We start from the raw sequence: 21999 nt of genomic DNA on the forward strand, positions 1-21999 counted from the left end.
TAAAAGGACAAGCTTTTGGAGACACTGATATTTGTGAGGTAACAAACTGATAGATCTTTTCCCCTTTGTTGCATTCGACACGGTCCTTGCCTTCTCAGCTTGCGAGCATCACTCCTTGAGACTCTGTTGTATCTATTCAAATTGACAGAGAAATTCAAAACAAGACCAAAGAAGCAGCACAACTGCTACAGAGCTTCTGGATGACGGATGCTGTCAAATGCCTGTTCTGCCTCAAAGATTACTTCAGTTTTCAAAGAATTGGGGGGAGGGGGGCAGGGAGCGGTTCAGGAAAGTTCAACCCATCGGTTTAATCTTTGCTTTCTGATTTTCATTGTTAATTTCTAAAACAGGCTTTAGATTTAATTTAATGAAGGGTTCAGTTTGGCTAATGAGGATCACTTTGGATTTTGATTTTGCAAGAACAGAGTGAAGACTCGTACAAAGAAAATTCACTGTATAAACATCCTGCCCAAGAAAGGAAGGTTCACCCTTACTCCATCTGCAGGATCTGTAAGTACAAGAAATTTGTTCTCTTCAAAGATTTAAACTCCCAGGCTTTAGGATGCTGTTGTAGGGCTGGTTGTTTATAGCTTTTACATGAACATATGGTGAGAAGTTTGATGGAAATGCTTCTACAGTCAGTGTATCTTAGCATGTACGAAATATTTTCAATAAAGGAGTTCCTGTATGACCCCATTTATGTGATCCATGTTGCTGCTTTTCACTAATGAAAACAAAACTGATCTGAAATTTGCATGAGTGTGGTGTCTGGGGATAACAGTCTCATGAAATCAAAATGATGCAGGCTGTCTCTGATTTTGCTAAGATAAATTAGAATTTGGGAGGAGGAATCTTATGGAAAATTAAATATAAAAGCAGTCAGAGTTTATGAAATGTTAAGAACTCCTACTTTTCCTTGGAGATATTTTCTGAGTCAAAGATCTTCACTTCTGTTTATTATCAATGAGGAGTAGTTCAAGAGGCTGCAAACAGACAGCCCAGATTAAAATAAGCCTGAAGGAATCTTGATGTTGTCTCTCAAGTATTGTAACTTTCACAAGGAGAGCCTTTTCCAGGTCAAAGTGTCTATAAACCAAAATGGAGTTGATCCATAGATCTACAAATCAGATGCTGCTGGAAAGATAGGAGACATCTTGCAGGTCTTTCGCTTACACTTAGATGGCATCCTAGATAGCTACCATTAGAAGTTTTTCAGCAGAAAAGCTTTCATTTGCAAGGTTTCTGCCTACCAAACCCAAATTGATTTAACTCTAAGCCCTGTTGCTAGAGCAGAAAATATATTTAACGGAGAAATGGTAATAATACAATAGCTCTGATAACGAAGTTCAGACAAAAAAAGAGCAGCCCCATGGAAGAAAAAACGGTGTGATGAATCACTCCTTTGTTCAAACTGTCCTTTTAATACAAAGCAGAACACAAGTGTTTCAACAAAAATGCTTGAATTGTTGCATTCTCAGCAATGCTTTCTCTTTTCTCTTTTAAACCATCCATAGTCCTTTGTAGCCATATACAGTATGAGACAGAGCAATGTGGAAAAGATTCATCTATCAAGTTTAACAACTTTCTGGTGTAACTTCAGAGAGGTTTATTGCTTATTCATGTGGAAGTGAGTACACCCAACTTGTTTTGCCTGGTTTTGCTACTTTTGCCGGTTTGCAAGGCTGTTCTGGTAGCTGCAAATGGCTTCTCAAGTGACATTTGCTGACATTCAGTGGTGTATATTTATCAGTATTCTTCACCTCACTTCTATACGTGTAATCTATTTTATTTTGTTCTTCATAGCAACCTCCTTTTCACTGTCCATGCCCTGAAAATGATAAATGGCAAAGTGGCGTATTTCCCTAGCTGCACTAAAATGTCACTGTGAAAAATCTTTAATGGACTAAGTGTGGCTTTTCAGGTTATAACTTGTCAAGTTACAGAGAAATTCTAGAGTTTCTCCTTAATCCACCATTCTTTGGAACCACACCACTGCAGGCAGAAACTAATTATAAGTTACACCAGTCAGAGTAGGAGAAAAATAAATGAAGTAGAAGCCATTTGATCAAGACTCATTTTATACTTGCTTTCTGTGCTTGTGCCAGTTTACCTGATTTCCTCTGTTTAGGTTAATGCTGAATGTGCTTTACTGTTTATGGATACTGAATACACGCGTGCTGAGATCTATGTTATTTTAAAGACTTTGCTTATCACTGTAGCACTGAATATATTTATACTACTCCTACGTCTGGCGGTGCCAAGAGAAACCCTCCATGCTGGCCTGAGTAATAATACACATTAAGAAAGAGTCTCTGATGGCACCTGGGATTAAAGTGAACACTGACAAAATGCATGGGTGAGAGGAAACAGTGCTACTACTTTCTTTTAGATCATGTACCAAAACAGAGTAAGAATGACCGACTTAGACTTTAAGGCAGCCTCAGAAATGCAGTGTACCTGCCCCGGACTCAGGGGTCTAGGAGACTATCCTGCTTTCAGGTTTCTGTTTGTTTTTCAGTAGTCCCCAATCATCTTTTTGGACGTAATGCTCAAGCCCACAAAATGTATGTGTAAGAGAAAAATAGTTTTTGAGAACATTCACCCCAAATCTGACTGCAAATGGTACTTTGGAGTCACTTTTCCTTGGTTTTCCTGTCTTTGCCATGAATACTTAGAAGAAATATCTTAGTTCCTTGGAACTAGAGAGCTTTAAAAAAACCCCCTGCTTCCATTTTCTATGATACTATAGCATCATCCTCAGATTTTCCCTCATTTAAGAGCTAGAGAGTGCAAAAGGAATGAAATGCTAGAACTATCAAGAACATATGTTTTGCAGCAAGTGGTGAATGGTGCGTTTTACCTGACAAAGTGTAAGTTTTTTGATGCTGAGGGACAACAGCACCACTTTAGTTCTTCCTCTGAAGTAGGAAGTAGCTGAAACTATTTTTATGTGATTTTTCTGCTGCTTGTGTGTAAGTGGTATTTTCTTTATCAGTGAGGACAACAGGTTGTAAATCTTGAAGTGCCATGCAGCATAAAATACATCCTTGACTTCTTATCAAGAGCCAGGGTGCAAGTGCTTTAAGGTAGAATATGCTTTCCTCTTCTCCCATTCTCTATACCAACTTCCACCTTATTACAAACATGCTATTACAAGGCCTATGCATTCTTATAACCATACCAATTCCACAGGGCCCACATTTCACTCTTAGGATTTAAGTGTTCAGATACTCCATGATGATTTCCTGCAAGGATGTGACTTTAAATCACTATGCCTACAAAATATATCCATTGGGGTAAACCCTCTTTTCTGACTAACCTTAAAATCATGTCAGTCTTAGGAAAAAGTGAGTTGTGAGTTCATTGGATTTCCCAATAAACATTTTCAGTGCTTATTTACTGTGTAGGCATAGATCACCCAGTATTTTGCACTGGAGCAGAGTTCATATCTCACTTTGTTTCCAAGGGAAAAGAAACCTCCTCTACTAGAATAGCTGATACCAATAGTGGGAGGAAGGTTTTTGTATGCTTAAAAGGACTTGTGTCTGCAAGCTTTTTTCCTGCTAGTTAAAACAGTTGATCTAGGAGAAAATACTACTTCTTCCTGCAGTTCTTATTTTATCCTTAGACCATACTACTACAACAACAGTAGTGTTACCATACTTTGTCTGTCCTGGAAGTGCGAGCAAAATAAACTTGTCATGCTTTGGAGATGAATTCTTATCATGCCTTTAGGCCTTCACACTGCTATTTATCTGCAGTTGGTGCTCCCCTGGAAGTCAGTTGTGCTTGGACTGACAACTTTATAGGCTTTCCCATAACACTGTCCCTAGAGGACAAACAAAGACTTTTCTCCGTTTCACTCTGCAGCCCACAGAAGTTTACCCTGAGTTAAGTTTACTACCTGTCATAGTGAAAGCCAGATGAGTATGTTCTGCTACCACAACACTGGAGCATTTGAGGAGCTCTAAACAGCCTTGGGGTCCTCTACTGCTTTCAAGACGTTTTCTCCCCAGTAAGAAGAGTGTGAATTCAGCAGCTGACTGTGGTCAGAACATGGCTCTGAGTTTAGCTTGTAATGTCCTGGTGCTGCAGCAGCCTTCAGAAAAGTAGCTGTCTGCTCCACAGATGTGAGGCCAGTGCAACCTGCACTTTGTTTTTCTTCACAGACACTCGCTGAAAGATCTCGTGGTCTGAGGATGCAAATCACCACCAAGCCTTCCTGCAAAAGCTGCCAGTCTAGTACCTATTTTGTAGCATGGCATTGCAAGGACCTCAGCTTTTCACATCTATTTATGTCGTTTGACTATTCACGGCCTTTCAAATACATCTGTCTTCTGAGTGCCCAAATGCCACAGGGGATGGTTTGGCTTTGTGAAAAGACATGGAAAAAATGGAAATAAAGCAGCTTCCCTAAAGGCTTATTTATAAGATACACTGCTGCTTGTGACCTGTTAACCATGGAGGAGATAATTTATCCTAGTGTTTGACATATATGAAGATACCACCCCTCTTCTTTGCCAGCATAAAAAGGCAAGATGAATTCAGAGATCTACAGCCCAAGTTCCATGCAGAGATTATCAACTGCTCCAGATTAAACACATCTGGCATCACTGGGACCAAACTGGATATTGTATTATCCTTTTTATCATCCTTTTTATTCTTGCATGCATATACAATAGTTCACTTGAAAAACAAAACACTGAAATAAAACCAGTACATATTTTTCCTGCTGAAGTGGTCTACCTGATAATAAAATTCAAGTACTTCTTTCTGAAAGATATTTTAGAAAGGATCAAAGTTACAATAGGAAAAGAAAGATTCACTCTGGCCTTTTCAAGAGCACTTGGCTGGCACCTAATTTTACTACATTTTGGTGGGAACAGAGCTAAGACATCGTCACAGTCCAGAGCAATTTCACACATAAGCATGGGTAGATTTCCTAGTGAATATTTAAAGATGTTGCTGCCCCTCTCCTGCGTCCTTGCTAGATTACAGGCTAAATTGTGGCCAGGTCTCTGCTCTGGTTCCTACAAACATTATAGGTGCAATCGTCTCTGTGTAAATCCTTTTGTGGATCTGGGCCCAAGAGTTTTTGAAAATCCCACCCACATGGGACACCCGTAGGTCAAATGAAAAATTACATAAGCTATTAACTAAAGCTGTAGTTTATAAAAAGTTACCCACAAGAAAGGTACACAGGTTAGTGCTGCTCCAGGGCATCCTTAAATCACACTTCAGCAAGTTATAAAGTTATCTTTGGAGAGCAATCATACCAAGTTGTCAGCCCTATAAGGATAGATTTATGTGTCTCTGACATGTCAGTTGTCATCTTTGCCACTTCGTTGCGGCTATGATATTTCAGCAGGAGGTAACCACTGCTATTCCCCTGCTTGAAAATCCACAGAACTTTCCTCTGTAAACATTTCTTACCCTGTGTATTTCCCCATCACAGGGCTGCACCTCTGAATTCATCTATGTGTTTGCTTAACTCTCACTCACAGGTCACTGCTTGTTTGTCTCAAATTTTTCTCTTTTTAATCTCAATTTATGTAGCAGAAGGTTCACAGGCAAATCTTTTGCCCACAAAAGACTCCATAGTTCATTGTTTTTTTACTGGCCATGTCATTTAAAAGGAGACAATTAGTTTTGTTTCTGAGAAAGTAATACAGATCATCATCCTGCACTGGAAAAGAGAAGAAGCCTAATTTAGTGGTTTTGTTAGTAATCCATACTGTCAATGCAATATTTTTTTGAGATTTCTTCCAGAGCTTGACTAAGTTCTCCATATATTCTCTTGGAATATTGTTCTGCAAATTGGCAAAATTATTTGTTCTGGGTGAGTCTAAAGTGAACAATTAGAGAATGGAAACTTATGGAGTGTGCTCAAGCAAAACTAGCTCCCAGAGAAAGAGGCCTTAATTTTCCTGAAAGGTGAGCACAGTGGCAATGCCAATGCCAGGCATCAGACTCTGTCCTGATTTCTGTTACACCAGAGCCTGAACCCCAGGTTCACAGCCCTGCACACAGATTTGGCATTTGCTAGACAGAGGCTAGAGAGAGAATAGTGCGTGATCCCATAAAAATCTTTAGCTTAAGCAAAACGATATTCACGATAGTCTTAACTTTTGAACAAAAAGCCCCCTGGAGACATGTTTACAGAGTTGCTGTTTCAGCAAATGATACTTTGCATTTTCTTTGGAGATGCCACACTGGTAGTGCAATCATACTCAGATGCAAAGTAACCACGTGAATTGAACATGACTCAACTGCTCTCTGGGTTAGAAACACAGGCTATTTTAGACTGCCAGTCAGTACGAGAAGCTGAAGTGAGGCTAGGAAGGGGAGAAAACACATCTTCACTTCAGCACTGCCATTTTGATATTGCTGCAGTGTTCTACACAGTTAGCAATTTATGCTGGCATATAGTGGAGATTTGCTTCATAACAACAAATCCTTTTTTATAAAAACAAACTCTTTCTAAAGTGTTTTTCTCTTCAGAGTGTTCCACCAAAAATAATTCTCAGAAGATACTAAGGAAATACTCTAAAAGCTGTAATGATATAACTTCTGGAAATTCCTAGTTATTTCCTTGCTCTTATTATGGCACATCAAAACTTAATAAAGCATTATACCACTTTCCCCCTAATTCCATGCTTTAATTTCCTGTCCTCTCCACTAAACTTTGTTACTATTTCTTTTGGGTTACTGATACAGTTATTCTCTTTGCCCACACCCACCTACTGCCATCTCCTTCCTCATGCTAGGGACAACTTGTTTTTACTAATTTCTAGAAGGTCTTTCTATTTTGCTTTGGAATTATTTAAAAAAAATAATTATCTTTCTTTTTGTCATTAACCCTCCTCAAATATTTGGTCATGATTTATTCTGAAGTTGTCTGTCTGCTTCAGACTGTAAGTATTTTATGAGGTAAAATATGTCTGATCTTACTGTTAACAGTTTGCGGGGTTCAGAGCAGAACCGAGTGAGACCAAGTAGACCCACCCATGAAACTTTCCAGGATTTTACTGATGCTCCAGTTCTTTCCTGTAGCAAATCCAAGTGCTTTTAGAAGGGTTGTTTTTATAAAAACAAACAAGCAAACATGTACAGCATGTGATCTCCCGTAGCATACTCAGGTTTGAATTCCTGACCTGCTGTCTCTCTAACTACGGATGACTGTGCCAATTCATCCACAGCCTGATAGTTATCCTAGGGCAAGGTGCACTCCACAGCTCCTGCTAGAGATGATTTACTTCCTATAAGAATGTATTTTTCCGAATTATTATGTGAATTTGGATCTTCACGTGTTGGGTGAGCATCACCACAACTGCAGAACTGCACTGAAACTGAGCTGCATTTTCTAATGAAAATTCATTTCATTGAAAAATTCCCAATCAGCTCTAATTTGGAAGCTCCAGCTGAGCTCCCACTGTGAGACACAAATCGTAAGAGACAGATCTTGCTGTGAAGGGCTGCTGTGTTGGAGAGATGAAGGCTGAGAAGAAAAGCACAATAGAAAGGTATAATGGCTTCCTCAGAATCATGCAATGGGTCAGTGGCAGTTTTAGGTCTTCTTAGTGCCAACTACAGCCCATGCTACCTCTCACATCCCAAGCTTACAGACAGGCTATGCTTTCCCCTGGCCATCTTTTCATTAACTAGATTATTCTTGCATGTAGATTAATGCATGGGTGCACAAATTCAGCAGTTTTGAACCTTGCTGCTTAAGGGGCATCATGTACATATATGGCACCATCAAAAACTTCGAGGCAACAGATAACAAGGATGTCATGGTAAAATGCTAAAAAGGCCGAACCTGGTGCACCAGATCAGGCAATGGGACAAGGAAAATCAAATATTGTTCAAACTAAAGCGTGTTGGCTGCTCTGAGCAAGGTAAGAGATATCACTCATGTTTCACAGTTCAGAAAATCTGGCATAAATTGATGCCAGATGTATAAATTGAGCCTGTACAGGTTGTTAAGCCATTGTCATGGTTTGAATGTGATGTCTCACCTAAAATGAAACTTTTCCCTTCAGAAAAGTCTCCCTCTTTGAGAATTTTTATTCTAAGAGCAATTTTTTTCTTTTTCTTCTGGTTTTATATGGATTAGTGGGAACAGATTAGAGACAACTTGTTGTTTATAAATAGCGTAACAGCGTATTTCGTAAATTTTTCCCAAGAGCTTTCTGAAACGAAAATTTCTCTTTGAGGACAGCTGGTCCATGCCCCTAAGGAAAAAGATGCTTCTGGCAAGGCTGAGGTTAATTATTTTAGTTTAAAGTTTTTGTGGGAATATAATTTTGCTTCTGCAGAAATCTCTGTATCTCCGTTATTTTAAAAAAGCAAAGATACTTAAATAAGGCTTTACATTTTATTACCCCAAAACACATTTAATTTTGTTTGACTAGATTATGTCAGTATGTTAATAAAATAATTGTTATTCCAAACATGCTTGATGAACTTGAATAGTAAAGTGAAGTTTATATATTTAATCAAATCTATTCAGTAATTCCAGTGGAAGATGCAGAAGTGTTTTCCATCAATATTTCTTTGACTTTTGAAATGAATATACACTGCCCAAGTTCTCATTCTTGTGGAGCCATTTTCTATCCATATCCAAGCAATTGAATTTCTTTGTATGAATCTTTACAAAGGTTGAAAATGTAAAAAAAATCCCACAAGGTTGCATGAGCAACTCTTCTTGCTGGAAGTGCTTTTACAGATATCTGATAAAGGGGAGGAAAAATCTTGCAGCTTTTCAAGCCACAAGTTGGAAGGTGGGTCATAAGACCAGTTGTAATTTCCAGAACCATATACTACTTTTTCAGGAATAATTGGATGTATTATTAAAAGGCTGCCATTTCTCATTTTTGCCTCTCATGCAATACTTGGTCCTTCCTTCTGCATGAGGTCATGACTTAAAGCTTGTCTAGTTCCTTCAGAGAGTTTCAAAAGGAAAAAACAAATCTAAAAAAAATATTTTATAAAAAGCCCCTTCATAGTGCTATATGGTTTGAAAACCAGATAGAGAACTGTGAGGTGAGAACTGTCCATGAATCGGCATTGTGCAGGGACAGGAAAGCAGCAGGATAGCGTGGTATGAATGGGAGTGGGAGCTTTGGGGAGCAGTGGAGATGTTGAGGAGACACTCGAAGAGACAACTCAGGGGTGGAATATGAAATGCAAGGAGCTGAGGAAGAAATAACCGGAGTACACAGGAGCAGAACAGGCAATTTCAAAGAGTCTGTAAGACCAAGAGGAGAGTTAAGGGATCCTGAGAGTCTTCTTGCTGCTGTTAACCCAGCTGCTTCTTTGGATAATGTTCCGGGAAGATGCCAGAAGAGAATTTGCAGAATGTGGTTTGTATTCTTTCTATATATTTGCCATTAAACTCTGTACATTTTCTTTAAGCATCTTTCTGCAGTAGTTACTGCTCAGGGACCTGGTCAGGACAGAGCAATTGTAGATGGGTTTTTGGTGTGTAGTGTGGCTGGCAGAGAGGAGGTGAAGGCAGTGCCCCAGAGCCCAAGTGCATTGTGTTTGCAATTTGTATCAGGAGTGACCCTGAACCTCTTGGAAGACTTTCTGTCCTCAGGGAACATGGATAAGAGTGGAGTCCGAGAGGTAGGCTTGAAGAAAAGATGAAAATATGAATACTTTTATTTATTGTTTGACATTTTTTAAAGCTTTTGCTAAATATTATGGTTTTATTATTGATAATAGTAGAAAAACAAGTAGAAAAGAAAACATAAAGACACCTGAGAGTCACACTGTTGTTATATATTTCCTCAGGTTATTTTAGTTGGAAATCTCATTTGAGAAAATGCACTCTTTTTTTTTTTTTTTTTCCCCAGTGGTGTGGCTTCTGTTAGGTTATTATAGAAATAGGGTTATGATGTTATTACTGTTGACAAACCTCCCTTGTAAAATAGAATCCAACACTCCCACCATATTTAAAAATGCTGTAAAACTACTGATCAAATAATATTATTCTTGCTATGAGACAATGAGTTTCAAATCAATTTATTTAATATGGAAATTGCCTTTCTTTATATATTTATTTTCAGTCTCCACAGTGTATTCAGAGTCTTTTGGGTAGCTTCTCTGCTCTGAAAATTCCATGGGCAAATTTGCATGGATTTTTTTTTTTTTTTCATGGGAAAGTGGAAGTTGAACAAAATCTGTTCTTTCAACTGAGCTGCAAAGCAACAGTGTAGAGCCAGAGCTGGTAGTCTTTGTGCTGTAAATCCACATCAACTCAGCTAAAACCAAACACTTATGAATACTAAATTCGCACTAGCATAGCTGGGAGTAGAAATGGGCCTTTCTTTTTGAACCTTTGGAGTCGGAACTGAAAAAAAAAGTAGCAGGGTTTAACCTTTAAACTTTTAACTGACCTTTGAACAGTACTTGGGATTATATCTGCCCTTGTTAATCTGAAACCATTTTCAAACATAACTGACATTCTTGTTTTTTTTTTAAAGTATACCTCACATACATTATAGAATGGGTTAACAATTAAAAAGTTTTGCTCCTGTTCATTATGTCTTTATCACCTTTCTAAGTGAGGTTCATCTTTGCAAACAAATTTTTATAGTTGGCAGCCATGCAAGCAATGCATTGTGTCAAAGTGCATTACATAGGTGATGGTCAGATGCAGATCTAAACTCTTGGAGACGCAAACCCAGGCATTGATCGATACACTAAATTTTGCAGAAGTCCTATATTAATGTAAAGCTCTATGAGGACCAGATATTTTAATACCACTTTCTATCACAGGTGAATAGAAAATCTTCCACCAACACCTAATCAGACCATTTTTATTTCTTCAGCTTTTCTTTCTGTTGTGTTATTTACATCACTGCTTTGCATGCACTTTCTCCTCACATACTTTTCCCATACATATCTTCACTTTGTTCTATTAAGTCCAAACTACGAATGCAAATAACATGAAATGAAGCAACAGCTTCTCTTGGACAATGTTTCACTATGTTTATACTGGAAAGAGTTTAATTAACACTAGAAACATCTACAGCTTTGTATAAATAAAGTAGTCTAAAATTGATGATTGAATTTTCCCCTTTTATTTCACACAATTATTGCAAAATGTCTTCCTGTTCACATGGAAATTTGTATGTCTATCCTTAGTGGAAAGATGTTATGGACAGAGCACAAGTTCGAGAGTTTATATATGGTTAAGAACTAACTGCCATACCCTACTCTATGTTCATCATCTGGATCAAGAATTCTGCTGGAGTGTAACAGCAACACAGACACCCATGCATCATCCCTTACATTCAAACTGTTCTTCTGGCACAGAAATACTGGGCTTAGAAATAGTCAAAATTTCAAACAAATAATTTTGCATTGAAATATGAAATGCTGAAAATTACTGATACAACCTAGCACAGCAGAAGCATTCAGGCTGAGTCAGTGTGAGAAACACCATTGTAGCTTTAGAAAACTAAATGTCTGGGATTTGTTTTCCTGCACAGTCTTACAAGGACCTGACATTATAAAGACATTGATTGTCATAGGCTTTTAAAGAAATAGAGAATTTATAAGCCAAGAGCAGGCACTGAAAGGTCTTGTGATGCAGCTGGTGAAAAGCATCTGTATTTTATGTTAGATATTTATTTACTGAACAATTTGGAATGTGCTATATATTTTTTTTAGCATCTCATCTCTTGTCATTACATTTTGAAGAATGATTAAATCTCCGGAGAGGGGTTAGATCTGTAAAAATTATCAGTTGTTAAGACAGGGTATTCAGTGAATAGATGAATTATTGTGCTGAAGTCCTTTATTGAATATTCCTGTGGCACTGCTTTAGTTAAGTATTGAGAACACAAGCGTTTAACAATATTATTTTAAATTCAAAATGCCTTGAAAGGACTGAGATTGAATTTGCAAATGTAATCAAGAATAAAACATGTGCGTTGGATTACATGTCACTTTTTGGGATGTTTTGACAGAACACATTTAGAAAATACGTTCCTGTGACTGAGATGATTAAAATAGATTTCAGTTATCTATGACTTAAAACAGAGCCAGTCCAGTTCTTGGTTGTTCTCTGCATCACAGTAAGCATCAGCTGACATGTTCAGTTGTATATCAGTGTGAAGGCCAACTGCTTAAGACTGAAGTGTTATTGTGTTACTTGTGTGAGCAGCAAGAGAATATAGTCATGGATAAATTGTAGAATGGTCAGAAGTGAGAAAATAACCTAACTTCCTTCTCATTTCTAAAGACAATGTGTGCAGCTATTTCAGACAGTCCTTGTGTGATGGTACCAACATCTTCAAAGCTTCCATTCTTTTATCTCCTCTCAGGGGTACCAAAATCACACCAGATTTTCAACATATGTTCAGATAGGCACACTCAGAAAAGTACTGGGTACGTACTCAAATCCATTTGATATTCTGTCCTCTCTGTCACCAAAACACCGTTACCAAAATAACAAATATAAGGATACACAGGAAGTTATTTTTCTCTGTATCTAGGAACAAAAAGTACTTATTCAAGAAATTAATATGAATTAGGACCACAGAGCACTGTTCCCAAAGAGTGGTTATGGAAAATATGCACCAAAATTTAGTATTAAATCTACTTTTATTACATTTATTGATAAGTTACAGATTTTCAGTATTGAATTTTAGCATTAAATGTAGTGTTACATCTAAAAAATGAGGTTTTAATCCAAGCAGAGAAATTATCACTGAGTTATGCTCAAATTTGCTACTGATGCTTGTGAGACTTGCAGATATCCTAGAATGGTAGTGTTGGGTTTACTAACCGAATGCCATACTTAAACTTATTCAGGAGGGCAGGTAAAACTGCCTGTTAATAGTAACTTCCACAGAAGAGTATGGTTAGTTCACTGATCAAATCACCTCCCTATCCATCTAGGCCATGCAAATACCAGAAGCTAAAAAAGATTACCTTTTGCAACACACCTCTTCATAGTGCACAATGGGAGGATTGCAAAGATAACGAGAGACAATGATAGAGCATCCATCAAAAACATGTTGTTTCATGCTCTGTGACACGTTTGGTGTAACAGAAATGGGACAGAGAGACAGAATTTGGTTGTTGTGATTATGAAATTCAGAACCTGGTTATATAGCCTGATGATGACACGGACCTTTGTTGTGACTTGGCAGTGATTATGTATTCACCCTCTTAATTAATAATTATGGATGGGTTAATATTACTTGAAGTTGCACCCTATCTGAAAAGAAAATGAGTACTGACACGTCAAGTGCTCAGCTAAAAGGTGTTTTGATTTCTCTCTCCTTAGATCTGTTATTATTTTAGCTTTGTCAGATTAAACAGTAAGATGGCCAAAGGCAGGTTCTCCTTCCCACAGCATTCTGGGACTGGTACAGCTGCCTAAGATGACTGACAAGAGGTAAGGTAAGGTTGGAAACGCACTAAGACAACCCCAGCACCAGATAACCATTACCTATCACTCCTGCTCAAATCCTTCTGCTTTCCATGGATTATTCACATTCACTAGGGGACAGAGAGCAAGAGCAGCCCCACCGCTTAGGCCATTGTTTAAGGCATTTATGGGACCCATGCAATTGAAAGCTTCATGTGGAAAAATAAATTAGAGGCCGAAACACTCATACGCCTGGGAAAACGCACTGACGCTGTGCAGACGGGTACACCAGGGTGAAGAGCACCCTCACTAAATTTTGTCAGAAAGCAACACCTTTCAGCACTTTTATGTTGGCCCTGATCTGAGAAGTGTGGCCCGTGTATAATGTTTCGGAGGCAGCCCCTTGGGTGAGGCAGAAATACCCTTGTCCTCTGCGTAGGTCATGGCAGGAGGGAGGTGTGAGAAAGGAAGAGGGCAAGGAGGAGTGCTGCCCTGCCCTGGCAGGCAGGTGGTCTTCCCAATCTGGACTGTGGCAAGTACCTGGGAATATTAAGGCTGGAAACTGAGGATCTTTAACCTGCTTAAGCCTCTGGTGTACCTACGCCTTAATGTCCACTTCTGCAGAGATGAAGAACATCAGATTTGCTGTTCAAAAGACAGATTCCAATAATGCTGAGGTTTGGTAACAAGTTCCTCTCATTTCCTATTCTCTTCTGAAAAAGAATAAAAAAAGGGAAAGCAAGCAAAAATTCCACATTGCTATAAGACTTGGCTTCATCCACTTAGAAACATTAAAACCCAAGTACATTCCAGGAAAATGGTTTCAGGAGACAGTATTCAATATATGAAAAGCTACACAAATAAACTTCAAACATGAAAGTACCAGATCTTAAAGCTTGAAATTTAAAACTGCAAAGTGCACAGAAGTAAAACCCTTATGGAGATGCTAAAATGTCTAATTCATTATTATTTCAAAGAAGATTAAAAAATAATTTCTTAACATTAAAGTGCAATCAAGCACTGAAGAAATTATTTAAACTTTCCATAGGAAAAAAGCACACTCTAAAATGCTGCAAGGGTATTGATGGCTATTAAATATTTACTTTTCTCTCTAGCTCACACTAGAAAGAGTAATTTGTATTTGGCAGAAACTGGCTGCAATTACATTAGTCAATCCAAAAGCCCAACTTGCTCATACAAAATGCAAACAAATTAGTTAAAATGGTCTAATTAGCAGACTGTAAAAATGCAAAGCAAGGCTGGCATAAAAATGTGCACTAGACAAGTATACTTTTACAAAATAAACAGAAAGGCAAATATGAAACAGTCTAATAAATCCTAACTAAAGGACCATCATGTAAACCCAAATATTTAGAGATTGCATACCTTAAAGAAAAGTTTCTATGGACTCTTAAATATTTTCTTGCGACTCACATTCAGTCGTAAATACATGTTTAATACCACAGCTGAAGTTCTACTGGAATTTCAGTTCAGTGCTGTGGAGCCATGTGAAGCCATGTTATATATTCATTTTATGTGGGTATAGACACAAACATAACTCCTAGTCAAGTTAATCAAAGTGCAAGGCAGCTTTGGAGAGTGCAAAGAACATAGAGCGTGGCCTACGGAAGGCAGGTTGAGCCATTTCTTCACACGTTGTGTCTTTTTTGGTTTCCACAATTAAGATAAATAACTGGAAGCATATGGAAATGTGGAAACAGTTAAGGTAAAAGATGATGCACTTTTATTCTTATGGGAAGTAGAAACTGTGAGCGTTGTCTATAAGGACTCAGCTTACTGGTTAAAAAGAATCACTACAATAATTGTATTATTGTTGTCATCGATATATTAGACCAAAAAGGGCTTTAGTATGTCTTGCTTCATAACATTGCTGCACTTTCTTAATCTGTGGGTTTTTAACTCCCTAGTTTATATACTATAGATATAATAGTCCATTATGATTGGTTAGCTATCATATAAAGGAAGCTATTGTGAGGTGACGATCTGAATTTGTCTCCATATCCTTCTCACCTCACCACATGTTCTTCTGTCCTTCAAAATATCTAATTGTATGAAGCCACATTCTTTCTGCTTGCCACCTGACAGATGGCAGAAGGTGGGTGGCTTTGGCAAAATTAATTAGAGACGCATTGAAGAAACAATGACCATGAACACCCTCCGGCAAAGATATGATGTTATTTGGCATAAAGAACCTTTGTGTGAAAGCATTGCAGTAGCAGAAATATCCTGACTACCCTGAAGAAGAGGTCACCCAATAGAAAACAATCCTTGGCAAAAGGAGAGCAGCATGGTCACAAGGTGTGGTCATTATCGCCATTACCACTTCTAACACATAACAGCTGACTCACTCAGTTATTTTCACTGAAATAGTTGATTGCAGCACCTTCACTCCCCCATGCTGTCCCCAGTTCTGCAGAATGCCTCACTGTGCCAAATATGTTCAGTCCACCACTCTTTCTCACAGTGAGAGTATTTATTTGGTGGAATAATATCTCACCCTACAAATATCCCTGTTGGTTTCAGTGCCATTGAAGGAGTAAGATATTTGTGAATGTAAGAGCAAAGTCTGGTGGAGATAGATGAAAAATAAGGATTCCTTCATTGTGAAGATTAAAGAACAATGTCCTGTTATTGGTTATTTGACTTAGTGCTTGACAAATGGCTCCAAGAATGGTAAAAGTAACAAGCCACATCACAGAAGTTATCTTTTCCACTTTCTCACCCATCACCACATATTCCAATCTCACAAAATTTTCCATGTACTAGGAATCTTGAATCCCACAGAGCTCCCTGGATAACCAAGGATGTTGCATATATGAGGAAGAAAAGGAATGGCTGGCATCAAAAAGGGCGGCTAAACGAATCAAGGCTTGAGGTATGAGGAAAGAAGTCCCGCCATGTGGGAAAGAAGTTATACTACAGTGTCCCAACATGTGTTTCTCCACAGGTGTCATCAGTGACAGATGGGAGATAGGATGGCTGCTCCATCTCTGCTATGATCATGCTAACATCTAAGTACTGTGGTTGCTCCCTCTTTTTAGGAGTCATGGAACTGAAGAGTTAGATTCAACACAGCTCTCCAAGCTGGTGACTGCAATGCTCGGTGTCCTGTTTTGCTGTTGTTGCCTCTACCAGCATCTGCAGCAAGCCCAGGTGAGTTAATCAACTTCCTGTCTGGCACACTTGTTTGTTCATTCTTCTCCATATGTGCTGGCAGCTCTGCTGTCCTCTAGTCACCAAATATTAGGAAATGTGTAGTTAGCCAAATTTATACATAGCTCTGAGAGCTATTGCTTGGATGCAATTCACCAGAGGCAGATGAGCTAGGAGGAGTATGATTCAGCCTGGTGCACCTCAACTGATTTGGGCAAATCTCTCCATCTTATCCTGAAGTCCAAATCACCTTCCTGAACAGCCCAAGAGGAGACATGGCATATTCCCTACCACCTAACTCTGCTGGGAATAGCAGCGCAGTGTCTATCTGTAAACCAGCCTCATACATAAGTCAGCCTGCTTTCACATGAAACTTGACTCCAGCTCTACTTACTCCAGTGGAGAGACTTCCACTCAGTTCAGTGACTTTGGCTCATGCACAGATTGTATCTTATTGCCTCCATTTTTAGTGGAAGAGGGATGGATAGGGTAAGGAGAGAAGTGATGAACACATATGCAGTTGTTCTAGCTCTAATAAGCCTGCATAAAGAGATGTGAGTAGTGAGGAAAGGGTTGATCCTGCAGGAAAGCTGAACAGAAGAAGATGTTGGATTGGAAAGTGGATGGATGAGGAAGTGAACACAAGACAGCGAGGGAAAGTGGTAGAGACAGAAAATGGAAGCAAAAAAGGCATAAGAATTATATCTAGAAGTAATGTGGAAAGAAAAACAGAAGGCAAATGGCAAGGATGACTAATTACATATTTCATTGCCTGAAACAGTGTTTGTAGTACGATATGACAGCACAAATCAGGCTTGATTTCATAGATAAACATGGCGTGTTCACCATTGGGAAAAGCATGAGGGAAACAAGGAAGAAAGAATAAATGGTCAGTTTTCTCAAGGAAAGGAAGTTACTGCTGGAGACCCACAGGAATCTGGGCTGAGATCTGTATTAACACAGAATTACTCAAGATAGAAAAACTAAAGCTTATGCAAAGAATTAAAAAAGCCCCTCTTGATACTGACTGTTTGGATAATAAAACAGAAGTCAATAAATTCTAGTTCAATAATGACAACGCATGTAGGGAAAACAAATACATCTACATTGCAATGAGCACTAAATTAACTATTACATCTCAGGAAACACACCTTGGAGAGCCTGATAAAGATGTCAGCCCAGTGCTCAGCAGCAGCTAAAACAATTAAGAATTGTTAGGGAAATACTAAAGAACAAATCAGAAACTACTCTGCTGATACATAGCCTGTGGTGTACAGTCACCTCATCTCAAAAACAATATAGGTAAACCTAGAAAAATACACTGAAAAGCAGAAAGAATGGTCAGCTGCATTGAATAGCTTCTGAATGAGGACTGTATAAATGGAATAAGATTTCTGTGTGGACAAGAAATGACCGAGGGCTAATGTAGGGTGTTATTTCTTCAGAAGACACAGAGATGGTAAATAGGAAAGATTAATAATTATTTATCACAGCACAGGAACAAGTGGTACACAAGAAATTACTGGAGAACAAACCAAATGAAAGAGAGTATTTTTTCACAGACTGGGTAGCTGAAGTGTGAGGCTTATTGACACAACATGTTGCAAAGGCTTAAAGACAGGTAAACTCAGAAGATACACAGTAAATTCATGGAAGGCAAGCCCTGAGACAGGTGTTAAATGCAGCGGTCATATGCAGTATCTGGGTGTATAATAGCAGCAAGTGATAAACCGCTGTATAGTTGCTCTGGTTTTCTAGAGACAGAATATTGGAAATTGTTTTTTGGTTTGATCCAATCCGAATAGTCTTTTTGACAGTCTTAGGAGATAGACCTAGAAGAGAAAGTGCAGTGCTTTTACGTTTGCAGGGGATACAGAGTAGCTTTAAGGGATCTGGACTAAGTAGGATGCTGTGGGGAAAAAAGCTTGATTTTTATTTTTCTTGAAGAGAAGGCAGCCGCTTTACCATTGTCTCTGATGTAGCACAGGGAACCTGCTGTACCAGACCAGTCGCACGTAATTTCATGTCCTACTTTCAAAAGTCCTCTTTCCTTTGTTGGTTTCATTAAAGTTACACTACTTAGAAAAAAGTTCAGTATAAAATTACACAGATATATACAGGATGGTTAAAAAACCCTCTTGTTCTCTAACTCTAAGACACAACAATTTTTCCTTCACTACTGTGTGCATCAAGCAGATCTAGAGTTTGTGAAGTGAGCATAATTTATTCCAGACTCATGCTGGAATAATTTATGTTCTTGAGCCTTTGCAGATGGATAGTCACTAGAGAGCTGTCTGCCTACAGGAGTTTTTACACGTATTTCATCTAAATCAACGCTCCAAATGCAACATCGAAAATGCAGTGAGTTTGTGTGGATTTGTAGCACTCCCTGGAGGACTCTATGTCTAAAAACCAATAAACATTTCACAGTTCTCAGTAAGTGAAGATTTTAATCATTTTTGATGCATGCAATATTGACTGGGTTTCTCATTTTAATTTCAGTATTATTCCACAGTTAATAAGTAATTGGAGAATAACTTCTTGCTAGTGAAGGATAAAAGTGAAAATTAATCTTTCTATACTTAGCTGCTGCTGTTTATTTATTATAAACCAATGCAGCAAACCAGAATATTCATTTATAAACAAAATGCATTTCATATTGATTGAAAACTACAGCAAGATCTTGGTATTTTATGACCAAAACAAATAAAAAGAAGACATAAAGGAACAGTTATTTTATTTCTGTATATATGTTTTTTGTGTTTGTTCACCTGGTATGAGTGTCACAGGTTCAGCTGAAAATAGTTAATTCTTCATAAAACTCATTGTTACACCCTGTAAACCTATGGGCAGATTAAAATTCCTAATTATTACACTGAAGTCAGTTTATATAAAAGAATGACTGAATATGGGGTCAAGATCTCTAATTTATTCTTTAATCAGCAAGATGCTCTTTCTAGAATGAAATGACCACAAAATATTTCTGAAAGGCTGGTCAGAATCCATCACTGCAGATGCAGAACTGCAAACATACTGATGGTGTGTGTGGCCAGTGTTTACATAGGTCTATGAATAATAAATAATCTAGATAAATAACCATAGTTAGAGCTATGCAAACAAATGAGCAAATAAATCAAGGCCTTCTGCTCATGCATAGATACTAAATGCAGCGCTTCTACATGTTTTTTCTTTGTTTTGTTTGTTTGTTTAAATAGGAGACAGCAGACACAAATTTAATCAACCAAAAATTGTGAAGTTATTAAGAAGTGTTTTGGAGAAAGATCATAAAGTGGATCAAACCCTCTATCAGAGATTTGGTACTGACAGTCACCAGGGCCAAGCAGGTTGCATCTTGCATATGTACACTGCCATGCAGACTGCATCAATTCACTTCTGCAGCTGGCATAAAGCAGCAGCCTAGTCTGGACAGAAGATCATGTGGGACTACTAACATACAGTGTTGGAAGTAAAGGTATTCAAGAGCAAAAATGAAAAAGTCTATGTTGATTTATTTTTTTGCTCATTGGAATTCAATTCTTTATATCAAATTAAATGTGTGGGTAAAAGCCATTCTTTTATATTGATATTGTTATGTTTGATGCATTAAGAAGGAGAAGACGACAAGTATTAAGCACATTTTTTTTGTCTGTGTGATTGCCTGTGTAAGCAGGATTTCATATGAAAAGAGGAAATACAAGGATTACATGTCAAGTGTCTTCTTCCTTGTGTTACCCTGTCCAGAATTACTACTGGTTCTATGCTAACAGGTTAGTTGTGAAGTGGTTATTTCAGTATCTGGGTAAGTGAAATGCACTTATTTCAAAATTCTTTGTTTTATTTCTGGGAATTTCTGTAATATAAACCCCTCAAGTTGGCTATCCACTTTATATTTAAATATGATGCTATCCTTCTGCAGCTCTTTATATCGCCACAAACATCAGTATGTGTGCAGTATGAATCAAACACAAGTATTTAGCGTAGAAGCAGTACCGCTGTGTCTCCTGCTCTGCAGGGGAGACTCTCCACACAGTGTTTTACACGTTGGCGCAGAGAAGAATTTTTAGGGAAGTCTTGCACACAATCTGGAAAAAGGGAGGCAAAGGTTTAACATGAGCCATAGCTTTCCATTTTTGTGTTGTAATTTTAAACATGAGGCAACATCCAATTACATAATGTGTAGGATTTATTAATGTATTTTTCACACCAGGTAATAGAGTACTTCAGGAGTATTGACGCATTTGTTAATAAATTTACTGTCACTTTTAATGAGAACATACAGCTGTACACATGGTCACAATGTTTTCTGCCTACTTCCAAATGCCACATCCTTTTTCATAAACAAAACTCCCTGCAGCAGGCTGTCCTCCCCATGGCCAGTGACTGGCATGTCCCATTCAGAGTATGGTTGGAAGGTTGGATGGTTTTTATCCTGAAGGGACACACAGAGGATTCCTGATCTTCTGCTGCATGGCACTGAAATGGACAAATGACAATCTTGACACCATGGAGGTTGTGCACTGGCACCAGGCACCAGGGTTCCCTGAGATCACAGGGCCCTCCCAGAGGAAGGTGGACTGTGGCCTGCAGACCCCAATAGTGTTGGTGTGGCAGGTTCCAGGGGAAGAGACTGCCAGCAGAGCAAGAATTGTCCCCTCCTTTTCCTTGTTACCTACCCTTTGGTTGTTGCGGGAGAGCTGAGCACGCACACGACCAATGTGATCAAGCAATGCCCGTTTATTACAACTAAGAAAGCCCTTTTATAATGTTCTCCCGCACACGTGAGTAACATGCAGTACAAGTCCTCAAGACTGGACAGTTATCTTAGCCCACGCTTTAAACCTTCTTATGATCGGATAAAAAGTGCTCCATCAGCCTTGCCAGGCTTCCTGCCTTGTGTAACTTCCTCTTCTGTCCCAACCCCTTCCAGGGGTTGTTTGTCTCGTCGAGTTTCTCCCCCCTCATTCAGGGTCACATCCTTATCGCATTCTTGCTCAGCTGAGGCTCTTATTAGTCTTGTTCTCAGGCAGGATTGCTCACATGTCCATTCTCTCACAGAAAGCCCTCTAGAATCCCAACAGGTTGTAGATTTTGGTTTACATCAGGGGACTCAACAATCAATATGTCTGCACAGAGCTCACCAAGCAACCAGCTGTGCAGCATCTGCCCCTGTTCAAAGCTTGCACTGTAAATGGGAACAATCGGTAGGGAGTTTGAGTGGGTCTTGATCAAAACTATGTAGTTGCTGTAGGGAAAGTGCCCTGGATAGGATGCCTGAGGAAGATGCTTGTTTCAGGATACCTACCACAGCTTCTCTTCCCAGCTTGCCACCAGGGAGAATTTTCCCTTCCCTCCTCCTTTTTTTCATTTCCTTTTCTCGCTGTCATTGTTGATATGTGCCATATATGGAACCTGCTAATAAATTTTCATTCATGTGA

The 21999-nt window shown here is 38.6% G+C and overlaps 1 long non-coding RNA gene across 5 annotated transcripts in view; it reads left to right on the top strand.

Moving 5' to 3' along the window:
- Positions 1 to 20170, top strand: part of LOC141969800 (uncharacterized) — a 35320-nt gene extending 15150 nt beyond the window's left edge. For 2 of the 5 annotated variants that reach the window (XR_012635092.1, XR_012635097.1), the window contains exons 2-4: positions 426 to 510; positions 16453 to 16564; positions 19780 to 20170. This is a non-coding gene — a long non-coding RNA (uncharacterized LOC141969800). Of the gene's footprint in view, positions 1 to 420; positions 511 to 16452; positions 16565 to 18826; positions 19001 to 19779 lie in introns of all 5 variants that reach the window. The other 3 variants (XR_012635093.1, XR_012635096.1, XR_012635091.1) reach the window with 3 other exon arrangements.
- Positions 20171 to 21999: the final 1829 nt, after the last annotated feature.

This window comes from Athene noctua, chromosome 1, assembly GCF_965140245.1.
Source record: "Athene noctua chromosome 1, bAthNoc1.hap1.1, whole genome shotgun sequence".
Taxonomy (NCBI): domain Eukaryota; kingdom Metazoa; phylum Chordata; class Aves; order Strigiformes; family Strigidae; genus Athene; species Athene noctua.